This window comes from Juglans microcarpa x Juglans regia, chromosome 3D (genome assembly GCF_004785595.1).
Source record: "Juglans microcarpa x Juglans regia isolate MS1-56 chromosome 3D, Jm3101_v1.0, whole genome shotgun sequence".
Classification (NCBI taxonomy): domain Eukaryota; kingdom Viridiplantae; phylum Streptophyta; class Magnoliopsida; order Fagales; family Juglandaceae; genus Juglans; species Juglans microcarpa x Juglans regia.
This window is the reverse complement of record NC_054598.1, coordinates 33,554,389-33,567,430: the sequence shown is the minus strand read 5'-3', so window position 1 is coordinate 33,567,430 and position 13,042 is coordinate 33,554,389.

Genomic DNA, 13,042 nt, shown 5'->3' with positions numbered 1-13,042 from the left:
TTATGCACATATATAGCAATGCAAATTCCAATATTGCAGTATTCACAATTCTTTATGTTCCTCCATCAGTCCTTCATTGTGTTGCCTTTCTGAATTTCAAGAGTTCTTCTAGAAAAAGCCCCCCAAACCGCTCCCAATAGCCACAAATCTAGCCCTTTCAACCCCTCGCAAGCTCTGGCGATCCTCTGCCCGATCCATGCCTCCCTCATCTACTACACTGGAGTGTAGGCGTCATGTTATTCTCTTTGATCTTTCATGATTCGAGATGAAGGAGAGAAGAGATATTCTCAAATTATCAAACAAGAAGAGAATCAGACAACAAGATCGGCATTCAAAGGCTTCGTTCTCTCATTGAATCAATGAATTACCATATAAATGTAAATCACTCTGTGTTTTTGTATGCGCCTGCACGTCATTATTTTCTATAGACATTTGTTGCGGCCATTATCATAGATCTACATGCATATTCACTACAACACAATTGGTTTTTAGTGACGGTTAGGAAATTGTGACGGTCTCTAGACCGTCACTAAAAGGTATTTTCTGTGACAGTTTCTGGAAACCGTCACTAAAGATAGAATGAGATTTTTTTACGTTCCAACGTATGGGAAATATGCGTTCGAACGTTACATATACGTTCGAACATTATGTCTGTTTACGTTTGAACGTAAAATGTTTTGGCGCAACCGTTCGAATGTTATTAATTTTACGTTCGAACGTAAAATGTTTGCACCAATGTTCGAACGTTAAGTAATAACATTCGAACGTTCATTGTAAATTTAAATTAAATGACTTTAATTTAAAAATTATGTGGTTTTTATTGTGCATAATTTGTGAACAAGTCTAAAAAATTGAATTGTATATATTTATATATACACACTTTGTAATATATAAATATATATTATTGATTTATATATATTTGAAATGCAGTGATTTAGTATTAAAGTTGAAAAATATAACATCAAAGAAGGTTAAAAATTGAAATTAAAAAACGATAGAAATATTCAATAATATTTTTCATTACAAATATTAAAAATAAAATACAAAATTTGATATTAACAGTCAGATGATAACGTTATCCGCAAAAGTCGAACTCCGTACCTCCTCAGTCAAGGTATCAACCTTGTCGTTGAGGATAGTTACACGATGGGTGAGTTCGGCAACAGACGCCAATATAGCCTCGAGCGATCGATCGATCTTATGATCGATATGCGCAGTCAGCTGTGAGATGACCGCATCAACCCAAGCAGGCCGCACATCTCCTGCAGATGTACTCGGCGTATGCTGACTACTACTCCCGACATGACCTGGCTCAGGCTGCGTCGGAGGAACTAGATCCTCTACAGGGGGTGGCTGACGTCCCCTCGCCTGTCCAATGCTACGTCGATGCGTGGTCATGTCGAGGGGGCTCATCTGATCTTTGACCCGGTCCTCTCGCTGGGTCGGCACTCCCCGTGCAAGTAATAGTCGGCTGATGAGGACACCATATGAGAGATTATCCGTGGAGACGATGCTCGCCTCGTAACGGATCCTCTGAAAGATGTGCAATGGCAAATCTATAGGATCTCCACGTGCCACTCGTATAAAAAATTGTGCCTGAAGCCGACTAAATGTGGTTTTATGAGCCACAGGATCGACATTTGTTGCAACAATAAGGTGCAACATGCGGAAGAAATGCAGCAGATGGTTCTGGTTGAAGGCGTTCTTCCGCTCGATCTGCATGCGATCCCTCCCGGTGAGGATGTAGAAATCCTCGTCTCGGTCATCATCCCGAGCCTCGACGCCAGTATCCTCAGTCTCTGACTAGCCTGCATCTCTGGCTGATGCTGGCTCACATCCCCGACCAGTAGATGATGTAGAAGTGCCTACATCCTCACGGGGTGTCGAGTGTGCAAATGTCTCCACTCCTCGACGAATCCCAAGGTGCTCGCCGATGACATCTGCTGATACCTCAATGGAAACACCGCGTACAGTCACGGTGTGAGAGGATGCATCCTGAGGCATGTCACACATCCCCATATAGAATTCTTGAACCATTGAGGGGTATACCTTCCCCCTCAATGTGCAGATATTTCCCCAGCCTCTACTGAGGAAAACATCTCTCAGGTTCGTCTGCTGCCAACAGAGTTCGTCGAACTCATTAATTAAGATCTCTCGCTCTACCATAACAGTACGAGCTCCAATATGGGCAGTGTCCGACGTGGCTCCTTCCCTCCCTCGTTTCCTAGTATGCAGTGGAAGAGCCATATCCTGAAAATAGAAAAGGAAAAAAAAAATTATTTACAATAATGCATTTTTTTGTATTAATTCTAAGATGCTCTGCCGTAACGTTCGAACGTTTTATCTATAACGTTCGAACGTAAAGATAAAACGTTCGGATGTTTATTTATACATTCGCACGTAAAATAATGTCAATATATTTACATTCGAACGTAAAACAAATACGTTCGAATGTAACAATGTACGTTCGAACATAAGCAGTAAATAAATATTGGCTGACGTACGTTCGGACGTTAAAACAAATACGTTCGAACGTATTTGTTTTACGTGTGAACATAAATATGGACGTCCGAACGTCGAAACATGAATAATGTAGAAAATCATTACGTTCGGATGTTATAATCAAACGTTCGAACGTGGAAGCCGTAACGGCTGTGTAATTTAAACGTCGTACGTTCGAACGTCTTGGTGAAACGTTCGAACGTTTCGACGCAGAATGGCTGAGTCGACTCAGCCATTATTGAAATCTCAAAAATTTCTCTACACGGTTCTATACACTTCAAGAAACATTTCTACGGTGACTATTCGGCAAATGACTAGCCGTGGTGGCCGGAAAATGAAGTTGAAAATCCGGCATCACTTATCCGGTTTAACACAAAACTCAATCCAAATTTCAAAAAAATACATGTTACTTGAATAAAAGATGAATGCCTACCTTTAGTGACGGTTGTGGCGGAGTTGACGGCGGCGGCGAAGGAGGCGTGGCGGCGTGAAACGGAGTAGAAGATGAACGTAATAGAAATGTCGTTTCGACGTTCGGTTTTGGCCTTATATACACAGAACGTTCGAACGTAATTATTATTACGTTCGAACGTTTTTTAATTTAATATTATATTATAAATGTTTATGTTATAGATTACGATGTTATATAATATTATTGACAATTAGATTATTGGTTTTTTTGCGAGTGCTTGTTATATTTCTAAAGTTTAGCAATATGTTTATACATGTTGTTGTGATTTTATGCTTACTCTTGAAATAATTGTGATTATTGTTTGTGAATTTTGTGAATAGTTTATGAGCTTATGGTGTTTATTGATTATTTAATAAGTAGTATATAGATATAAATAGATATATAAAATGTAGAATACATATTATATTATAAGTTAGTATATAATAAAGAATTTAATAAGTAACAATTTAATATATATTATTCATTTATATATATGGTATAATTTATATATTATATACATTTATGTTCTCATTTAAAGTATTATGCTATCATACTATACAATGTAGTATATAGTTATAGATATATAAAATGTAGAATACATATTATAGTATAAGTTAGTATATAATAAAGAATTTAATAAGTAACAATTTAATATATATTATTCATTTATATATATGGTATAGTTTATATATTATATACATTTATGTTCTCATTTAAAGTATTATGCTATCATACTATACAATGTAGTATATAGTTATAGATATATAAAATGTAGAATACATATTATAGTATAAGTTAGTATTTTTTAAAGAATTTAATAAATAACAATTTAATATATATTATTCATTTATATATATGGTATAGTTTATATATTATATACATTTATGTTCTCATTTAAAGTATTATGCTATCATACTATACAATGTAGTATATAGTTATAGATATATAAAATGTAGAATACATATTATAGTATAAGTTAGTATTTTTTAAAGAATTTAATAAATAACAATGTAATATATATTATTCATTTATATATATGGTATAGTTGATATATTATATACATTTATGTTCTCATTTAAAGTATTATGCTATCATACTATACAATGTAGTATATAGTTATAGATATATAAAATGTAGAATACATATTATAGTATAAGTTAGTATATAATAAAGAATTTAATAAGTAACAATTTAATATATATTATTCATTTATATATATGGTATAATTTATATATTATATACATTTATGTTCTCATTTAAAGTATTATGCTATCATACTATACAATGTAGTATATAGTTATAGATATATAAAATATAGAATACATATTATAGTATAAGTTAGTATATAATAAAGAATTTAATAAGTAACAATTTAATATATATTATTCATTTATATATATGGTATAGTTTATATATTACGTTCGAACGTTAAATAAGAGTAGTACTATTACGTTCGAACGTTTCAGGTTAACGTTCGAACGTTAAATAAGAGCGGGAAATTTCCCGCTCGATTAAGGTATGTGTGTGATTATTCAGACGTTCGAACATTTAGACTATGCGTTCGAACATTATTTGATGAAAATCACCAGAAAATTATGTACATCCGAACACCAAATATGTTAACGTTCGAACGTTACTTAAATTAGTGCGGAAAATTTAACTCTCAAATATGGTAACACTTTGATGAAATAAACGTTCGGACGTTTAAGTTAAATGTTCGAACGTTTATATGTAAATTTACAAACGTTCGAACGATAAATTGTGATACATTCGAACATATATGAGGAAAGTGCGGGAACTTTCCCGCTAGATTTTATGATATAAATAAGAAGGGTACGTTCGAACGTATACTGTAAACGTCCGAACGTTATGAGCGGGTGAAATTTTAGCATATAACGTTCGGACGTACAACTTAAACGTTCGAACGTTTAAACTAATAATTTGCGGTATTAATCAGTACGCGCACGGGAGGAAGCGGATCATTTCTTCTTCTCCAGTGCGCGCAACAGAGCGAGAGAGAGAGAGCGAGAGAGAGAGAGAGAGACAGAGAGAGAGAGAGAGAGAGAGAGAGAGGGTGTTAGTGTGAGAGAGAGTTGAGTTAGAGAGTTAGAGAGAGTTGAGTTTTGGTAAGAAAATATTTTTATTTCTTATCTTTATTTTAATTTTATGATATTTATAGAATGTGTTTTTGTTATAGAATATTTCTAATAAGTTAGTGTTGTATTTTTTTGAAGGATTGCTTGTTTTGGGAAGTTGGAAGATTTTGATTTGTAAGAGGATATTGTGAGTGCTAGGTATATTTCTAAATTTTATCAATATATTGTTGTGATTTTATACTTACTCTTGAAATATTGTGATTATTATTTGTATAGTTTGTAAATAGTTTGTGAGTTTTTGTAAATATGTTGTGATATGAATTTGAAATATTGTGTTTCTTATTAGAAATATATTTTCATTAGGCTTTGTTAATACATGTTTATTACTTACTCAACTTTAAAAATATGTTAATACATGTGGCATGTTATTTTGTGAATATATTGTGAGTTTTTTCTAGTATGTTGTGATATGAACTTTAAATATTTAAATTATTATTTGTGAATGACGTTTGAATATATTTAGATTATTACAAATAAGTAATAAGTTCGTATAGTAGGAATCGTACGTTCGAACGTTTCAAGTTAACGTTCGAACGTTAAAATAAGAGCGGGAAATTTCCCGCTCGATTAAGATTTCTGTGTGATTATTCAGACGTTCGAACGTGTAGACTATGCGTTCGAAAGTTATTTGATGAAAATCACCAGAAAATTATGTACATCCGAACACCAAATATGTTAACGTTCGAACGTTACTTAAATTAGTGCGAAAAATTTAACTCTCAAATATGGTAACACTTTGATGAAATAAACGTTCGGACGTTTAAGTTAAATGTTCGAACGTTTATCTCTAAATTTACAAACGTTCGAACGAAAACTTGTGATACATTCGAACATATATGATTAAAGTGCGGGAACTTTCCCGCTAGATTTTATGTTATAAATATATTATTACGTTCGAACGTGTACTGTAAACGTCCGAACGCTACGAGCGGTGGAAATTTTATCAAATAACGTTCGGACGTACAACTTAAACGTTCGAACGTTTAAACAAATAATTTTAGAACTTAATCAGTGCGCGCACGGGAGCGCCATTGAACATTTTTTCTTCTCCCGTGCGCGCAACACAGAGAGAGAGAGTTGAGTTGGAGAGTTAGAGAGAGTTGAGTTTGGTAAGAAAAAATTTTTATTTCTTGTCTTTATTTGAATTTTATGATATTTATACAATGTGTTTTTGTGATATGGATTTGAAAAATTGTGATAATAATATTTTAAATTAAGTAATAATAAATAAAAGTAACTCTTTAAGAATTATAATAATTAAAATTATTGTATAACCATTGAAATTTAAGAATGATAGTGTAAGTATAACAATTAAAATTATATTTTAAGAATGATAATAATTAAAATTATAATATAACCTTTAAAATACTCTTCAATAAAAAAGTCTTGAAACTACTAAATAAGTAGAGTTTGAATATGTAAATATACTTATTTATTATAAACTAAAGAGAAAGGAAATAAGGATCAAATAGATTCTTATATAAAAATTATATACTTATTGTCTATATGAATAAAAATTATACCCCTTGTGTAGAGATGATGTCCCACCCGTACATCTCGACCCGTCTGTATTAAATGATCATTCAATTCAAGTCAGTGAGGAGGAAGAAGAAGAAGACGAGTCAGAAGATGAAGACGAATCAGAATCCGGGCAGGAGGTGGATAAAGATGATGAAGAAGAGGTGCATGATGATGATGAAGATGTTATTGATGGAGATTCTGAAACAAGCATGAAAAATTCATCTGAAGAATAAAAGTACTAAATATTTTATTCATATAGGTGACTATAAAATATCTTGAATTTTCATAATTTCTTCTAATTAATTTTCTTTGATATAATTAATTATTTTCAAGAATGCCGCCAAAACGACAACGAAGAAATGTGCCTCCGCCAAGTCCAAGTCCTGAACCCATTGAGGACTTCCCACTCTAGGAATCCGTTCCTGAAGATCAAGCTAACACAGAAGAGAACAACAGCCAGTCGACACCTACCAGTAAGGAAATATTGTCGTTGATAATTATATATATAGTTAATACTTTTTTCTCAATAACTATATAATTATAATTATAGTATATCTATTATCATGTAGTTGATGCATCTGCACGTCGCGGTCGTGGCTATACACGTGGAATCTCTCTTGAAAAAAATAGAAGGCATGGTAAACTGAAGGTCACAATTCCTGATAATTCCACTGGAGGAGTGGATGATAGTGCAGCAGCGCTTTCCTCCTATATTGGCACATTAGTTCGAGCTTATGCTCCATTTTATGTGCGCTCATGGCAAGATGTTCCGAATGAGATTAAGGAGCACATTCGAAGTCGTGTGCTAGTGAGTTTACTTTTCAGTACATTTTTTTAATCTAGATTAATATATTATATTTTTTTCCTGATTCCCTTATTAGGATGAATTCGACCTCGACTTTGGCCGTAGCGAGGATTTGAGAACCGTGAATGAGTTGATGGCTACACTATTCCGACGTCACAAAGGACGATGTCATGACCACTTCAAGAAGTTTGAGACGTTGGAAGAGGCTGCGCAGTCTCCTTTTCAGCAGATGAAGTTAGATGATTGGAGAAAGTGTTGTGATCTTTTCGCATCTCCAGATTATCAGGTATTTTACATTTATCTCTTTTAATTATTTACATTCATATTCGTTTTATATATTATATGTATACATATTACAATTAACATTTTTAATATATTTTGTAGCACTTGAGTTCTACAAATGCACAGAATAGATCCGTTATGACTGTCCACCATCGTGCCGGTTCAAGGTCATTCCATCGTCTTGCTGAAAAAATGGTAATTAAAAAATTATAGAATTCATTTATTTTCCTGATATTTTTTCTGATAAGTACTAATATTATCTTTTTAAAATTGCTAATATTCTCGCTTTTTTAAAACGTGATGATCCTGAAAACTTTTCCCTCATTCATGTCTATGCTGCTGCTCACACTAATGAGCATAGTGAGTGGATGGATCCTGTCGCTGCAGATAATTATGTAAGCAGTGTTAATTTTGTTAAATAAATAGATATATAATATTTTAATAGTTTATTTCTTATTTCTATTTCTTTTAATACGTTACTAATTATTTACGATCATTACCTTTTAAATTGCAGAGCAAAATGTTGGAGATGCAGTCGGCTTCTGAGGAATCATCTCCTAGTGATATAGACATATTCACGCAAGTGCTCAGGCCGCAGTCTAGTATGGCAAGAGGTTTGGGACGATCTATCAAACATAAATGTTCATCCTCCTCAACCTCATCGGCTTCATAAATTAATAATCTTACGGCAGATTTAGAAGCTGCACGGCGTGAGAATAAGTATATGAGGTCCAGACAACAAGAGTTAGAGTCTCTCTTAGAACAACAGTCTCATTTAGAGACGCGTTTGCAGGACCAACAGAGAGACCAGGAGGAAAGAATACGCAATGAAGTGCAAGAGCAAGTGCAACGGGAGATGATGGTGCAAATGGAACGTGTTATGTCGTTGCAACAGAATCCCCGTGGGCGAGGGAAAAAGAAGAAATAACTTTTATCAATATTTCTGACTAGTTTTAATATCTAATTTTGTACTTTTATAAGACATTGTTACTTCTTAATTGGGTATGTAATATGATACTATTGGTATTATGTTTTTAAATTTTATGAAATTAGTATTTCTGATCTGTACGTTCGAATGTAAATAAAAATCGTTCGAACGTTGGTTCACACTGTAACAAACGTTCGAACGTAAATACAATTGAATCGTACGAACGTTAAACTATACGTTCGAACGTACTCACGCTTAAACGAACAAACCGTTCGAACGGTAAAGCGACTAACGTTCGAACAGAAAACTTGCATTCGGACGCTCCTTCATTTACATTCGAGTATACGTCCGAACATTAAACGCGCTACGTTTGAACATTTACGTTTTTGTTCGAACAAATATTCGAACGTTTAATGTAATTAACGTTCGGACGCATTAACATTCGAACGTACATTTTATACGTTCGAACACGATATCCAACGAACGTCAACTTCTCTCATTCGAACGCCAATCGGTCGGGTATAACGTCCGAACGTTTTATTTTACGTCCGAACGTTATTTTCTGTGACAGTTCATAACCGTCACCAAAAAATGAACGTTCGAACGTTGTACCGAACGGAACACTTCCAACCGTCACTAAAAATATTTTTTGTGACGGTTGTACAGTAAACCGTCACCAAATGTTTTCTGTGACGCACTTTAGGTGACGGTCATGGTGACGGTTTCAAACCGTCACCAAAAATTTTTAGTGACGGTTTGCCATTTTTTTGTGACAGTTTTCTCTGTCACAAAATACACATTCTGTTGTAGTGATTGTTATTGTCAACATTATTTTCTCACCTTATGGTGTTTGGATCGATGTAGTTCTCATGGCTGTTGGACCAGGCATCCGATTGGGAATTGATGGGGAATCATGGTATTGTTTCTGGTTACTGCTTTACTGCATTCATTAACAATATTGATGTTCTTCTTACACGTACGTATGTAAGATTGTTTTGGGCAAAATGTTTAAAAACCAAATAGACTATATATATTATAGCCTTTATATATAGGGAATAAAAACTCTTTGTTGTGATATTTTCTTTCTTTTTTCAAAATATAAGGGGTAATGATACCCTTACTACTCCACTACTAGCTAGTTTACTACCTAAGCATACGTTATTTTTTTTTCCTTCTGTTCTGTCTTTAGCCCTTCTGCTTTACCTTATGTCATAAGTTTTATGTCCGACTATCAGAGATTCAAATCTCTTAGCTTTAGGAGCATGCCTCTCAGTCCCTCCACCCCCTCTGAGGCTCAAATCTCTCTGTCAGTTTTGTTTTCCTTTTAAAATTCAAAACTACAATCCCAGACCCTAACATTTTCACACCTCCATCGTGAACCAGGCTAAGCCTTCTCTCCATCAGAGAAGGGCGAAAGGCAAAGCTGAAGAAAAAAAAAATAAAGTCATGTAGGTTTGGGTACTAAACAGGTAGTAATAGAGCTAGTATGATTACCCAAATATAAAACCGTATACAGTATAAATTGTTGGAAATATTTGTTTAGTTTTTACATATAACTAACAAAAGGATCCTCATTTATGTATATATATTGGGATTTTACAAAGATAATAACTCCATAAAGAACAGCATTAAAAATACTAAGAAAAATAAATAAAATTTTAGCATAAATAGACGTCATTTATTTTGAATTTATGAGGCTGATATATAAAGAATGACAATAAAAGTCTTACGTGCATGAAATAATCCTAATTTTTTTTTTTTTTTTTTTTTTTTTGCGTAAATACAACTCACCGATGAAAATAGATTCTCATTTCTTTCTCAGGAAACTACATTCTGATCACCATACGAGCGTAAAACAGACGTCTATTCCATTAAAAAAATCTGAAAATGGTATTGTTCGAATCTTATTAATTAAAAAGATTCTTTATTTGTTTATTTTTATTTTTCCAATCAGAAAGATGCCCTTTATCTAAACTGCCCGTTGGGCATGCAGTGTACGTACGTTATCAGGTTCTAAAATGAAATGGTCATTCCTCCCTATAAAACGAGGGAGAGACTTGGCAGAAAGCAGTACTCATTTTCTAGTTTAGATTCAGAGAGAGATCTAGAAGAGTAGAAACTCAGGATTTGGCCGACATTTTCAGAGAGCTTCTTCTTCATCATGGGGTCGATTGGTATGTATTGACCTTGTTCTGCAACTTGTGATCTATGGCTGATCTAGCCATTGCTGACTCCGGTAGTGTTCAATTCGCGGGTCGGAGCGGTTATTTCCTAGGCCCAGTGTTTCTGTATGACCTAGCTGCCCTCTGCGATAAGGGCTCAAAGCCTTTTCATGCACGGATTTTCCCTCCCGGGGCCATAACAAAATGCAAAGGTTAGGCTCTTTTCCGTCAACAGCGGACTGATCATGATTAGTTTGAACTTTATTATGCCTAATATAGTCATAATTTCCACTTATTTTTCTCTCTTCTATTTGCCTTTCCGAGTGATTTTCCAGAGCAATTTGTTTCCAAAGGCTTCGTGGTCACATCGAATCGGTGGATTACCAGACTATCACATTGCATGTGCCTTACCAGAAATGTAAGTCTTCTCTCTCTCTCTCTCACACACACACAGCCACACAAACAACCCCCGCGCGCACAACTTTTTTTTTCAACATGCATGTTGCTGCACGTTAATTTGAAATTTTTTTAATTGATCTCTTTATTAGGTAGTGATCAGTGTTTACTTGACTCGGCCTCTTTTCTTTTTCAAATCAACAAACCGTCTAATTGTTTTTTCCCCTCTCATCATGAATTGGACTTTATATTTTATGTAATTTGTTATGATTTTGGTTCAAAAATATATATATATTATAGGCTCTGGGTGTCGTCTATATATTGGAACACACCCAAACGGGCATTGGATAGAACTTGTACATGGGAGCCTTCGATTGGCCGATATGGTGCTGATGAAGGTATATATCCCTGAAATCACTCACGGAGGTATACTGATAAACAAAGCTGGTATATCAGTTAAAGAGTTATATATATATATATATATATATATATATATATATATATATATATATATATTTATATGACTTTGCAATATTTCGGCTGGCTTAATTTCACTCTTCTTGTCCCAAACTCAGAAATGAAACTGCTTTATCTATCATCCCACGCACCCTTTTCAATGGTTCCACTTATGGCATTTCTGCCTTAAGAAATTTGTTTTGGCTGCATCAGAAATTGAATTTTGATCCATATAATGGCTGTCCAACTGATTGGTCGCCAAATTAATTCTTTGATATTCATTTAATAATTTGCAGCTGCACCAAGAAAATAAACTGTACAAACTCCAGGGTGCAAATGGGGTAGTCAAGAGTCCCATATATAATATATATATATATATATATATATATATATAGTTTGCTTTCTGAAAATTTCTTAGAAATCCGGAAAGAGAGAAAAGTTATATGCAGGGTGTTCGAATGTTACCAATGTTATATAAGTTGGACAGCCAAATTATATTGTTTGCTCTATATTTTCTTTTATTACTTGGGTAATGGAGAAAGGTGAAGGGGTCCAATTGATGCTACATACCCTTTGCTTTAACTTCGAAAATAAGTTTAGTTTCCTTCCTGTCTAATTGGCCGTCTTTTTCTTATTCATCTTTTGCTTTTTGATCAGACGTTTCAACTCTTGCTTGCTATATATAATCTATTTATCTATTGCGTATTTTTATGTATATATATATATATATATATATTAAAGTATATGAAATGCAAAATTATAAAAATTTCCTGACCTGCTTACATTATTTTTCCTTTTATACAGATTTGGTGAATCAAAGAGTAAGTTTCCAGGCTAGGAAAATAGAAAGCATTGGCACATATGGAAGGAACAACACGCACGGGATGGAAACCATCTTGAAGCATTGACTAACTTTGCCTCTTAACAAACAACCTGATCAGAGAGCTTGAATATTTGAACTCTCCATAGGAAGCTTTTTGAACACAGCAAGTTTGGAGAATTGGAGTATATTATAATTTTGAGAATAGTAATGGAATGGTCTAAGTGAAGATGTTTTATTAGATTTTGGAAAATGGGATATTAGAAAAAATTGAGTAAAAATACTGTAAAGTTAAAAAATTGTTTGAATATAATTTTTATTTTAGAGTTTGTAAACGTTATATTGATTTTTGTATTTAAATTATTATTAGGTAATAATTAAATGAAAATTTTGAAAAATTGAAAAAATTAAAAAGTGTTTTGTATTTAAATGATGTTCGAGAATGAAATTATGAGAAGTTTTGAGAATTCTTAAAATGTCCAAACATGCCCTCACTACAACAAAAATGAGTTTTTGTGATGATTTTGCAATTGTTATAGTGCCCAAATTGTCACCAATAATGG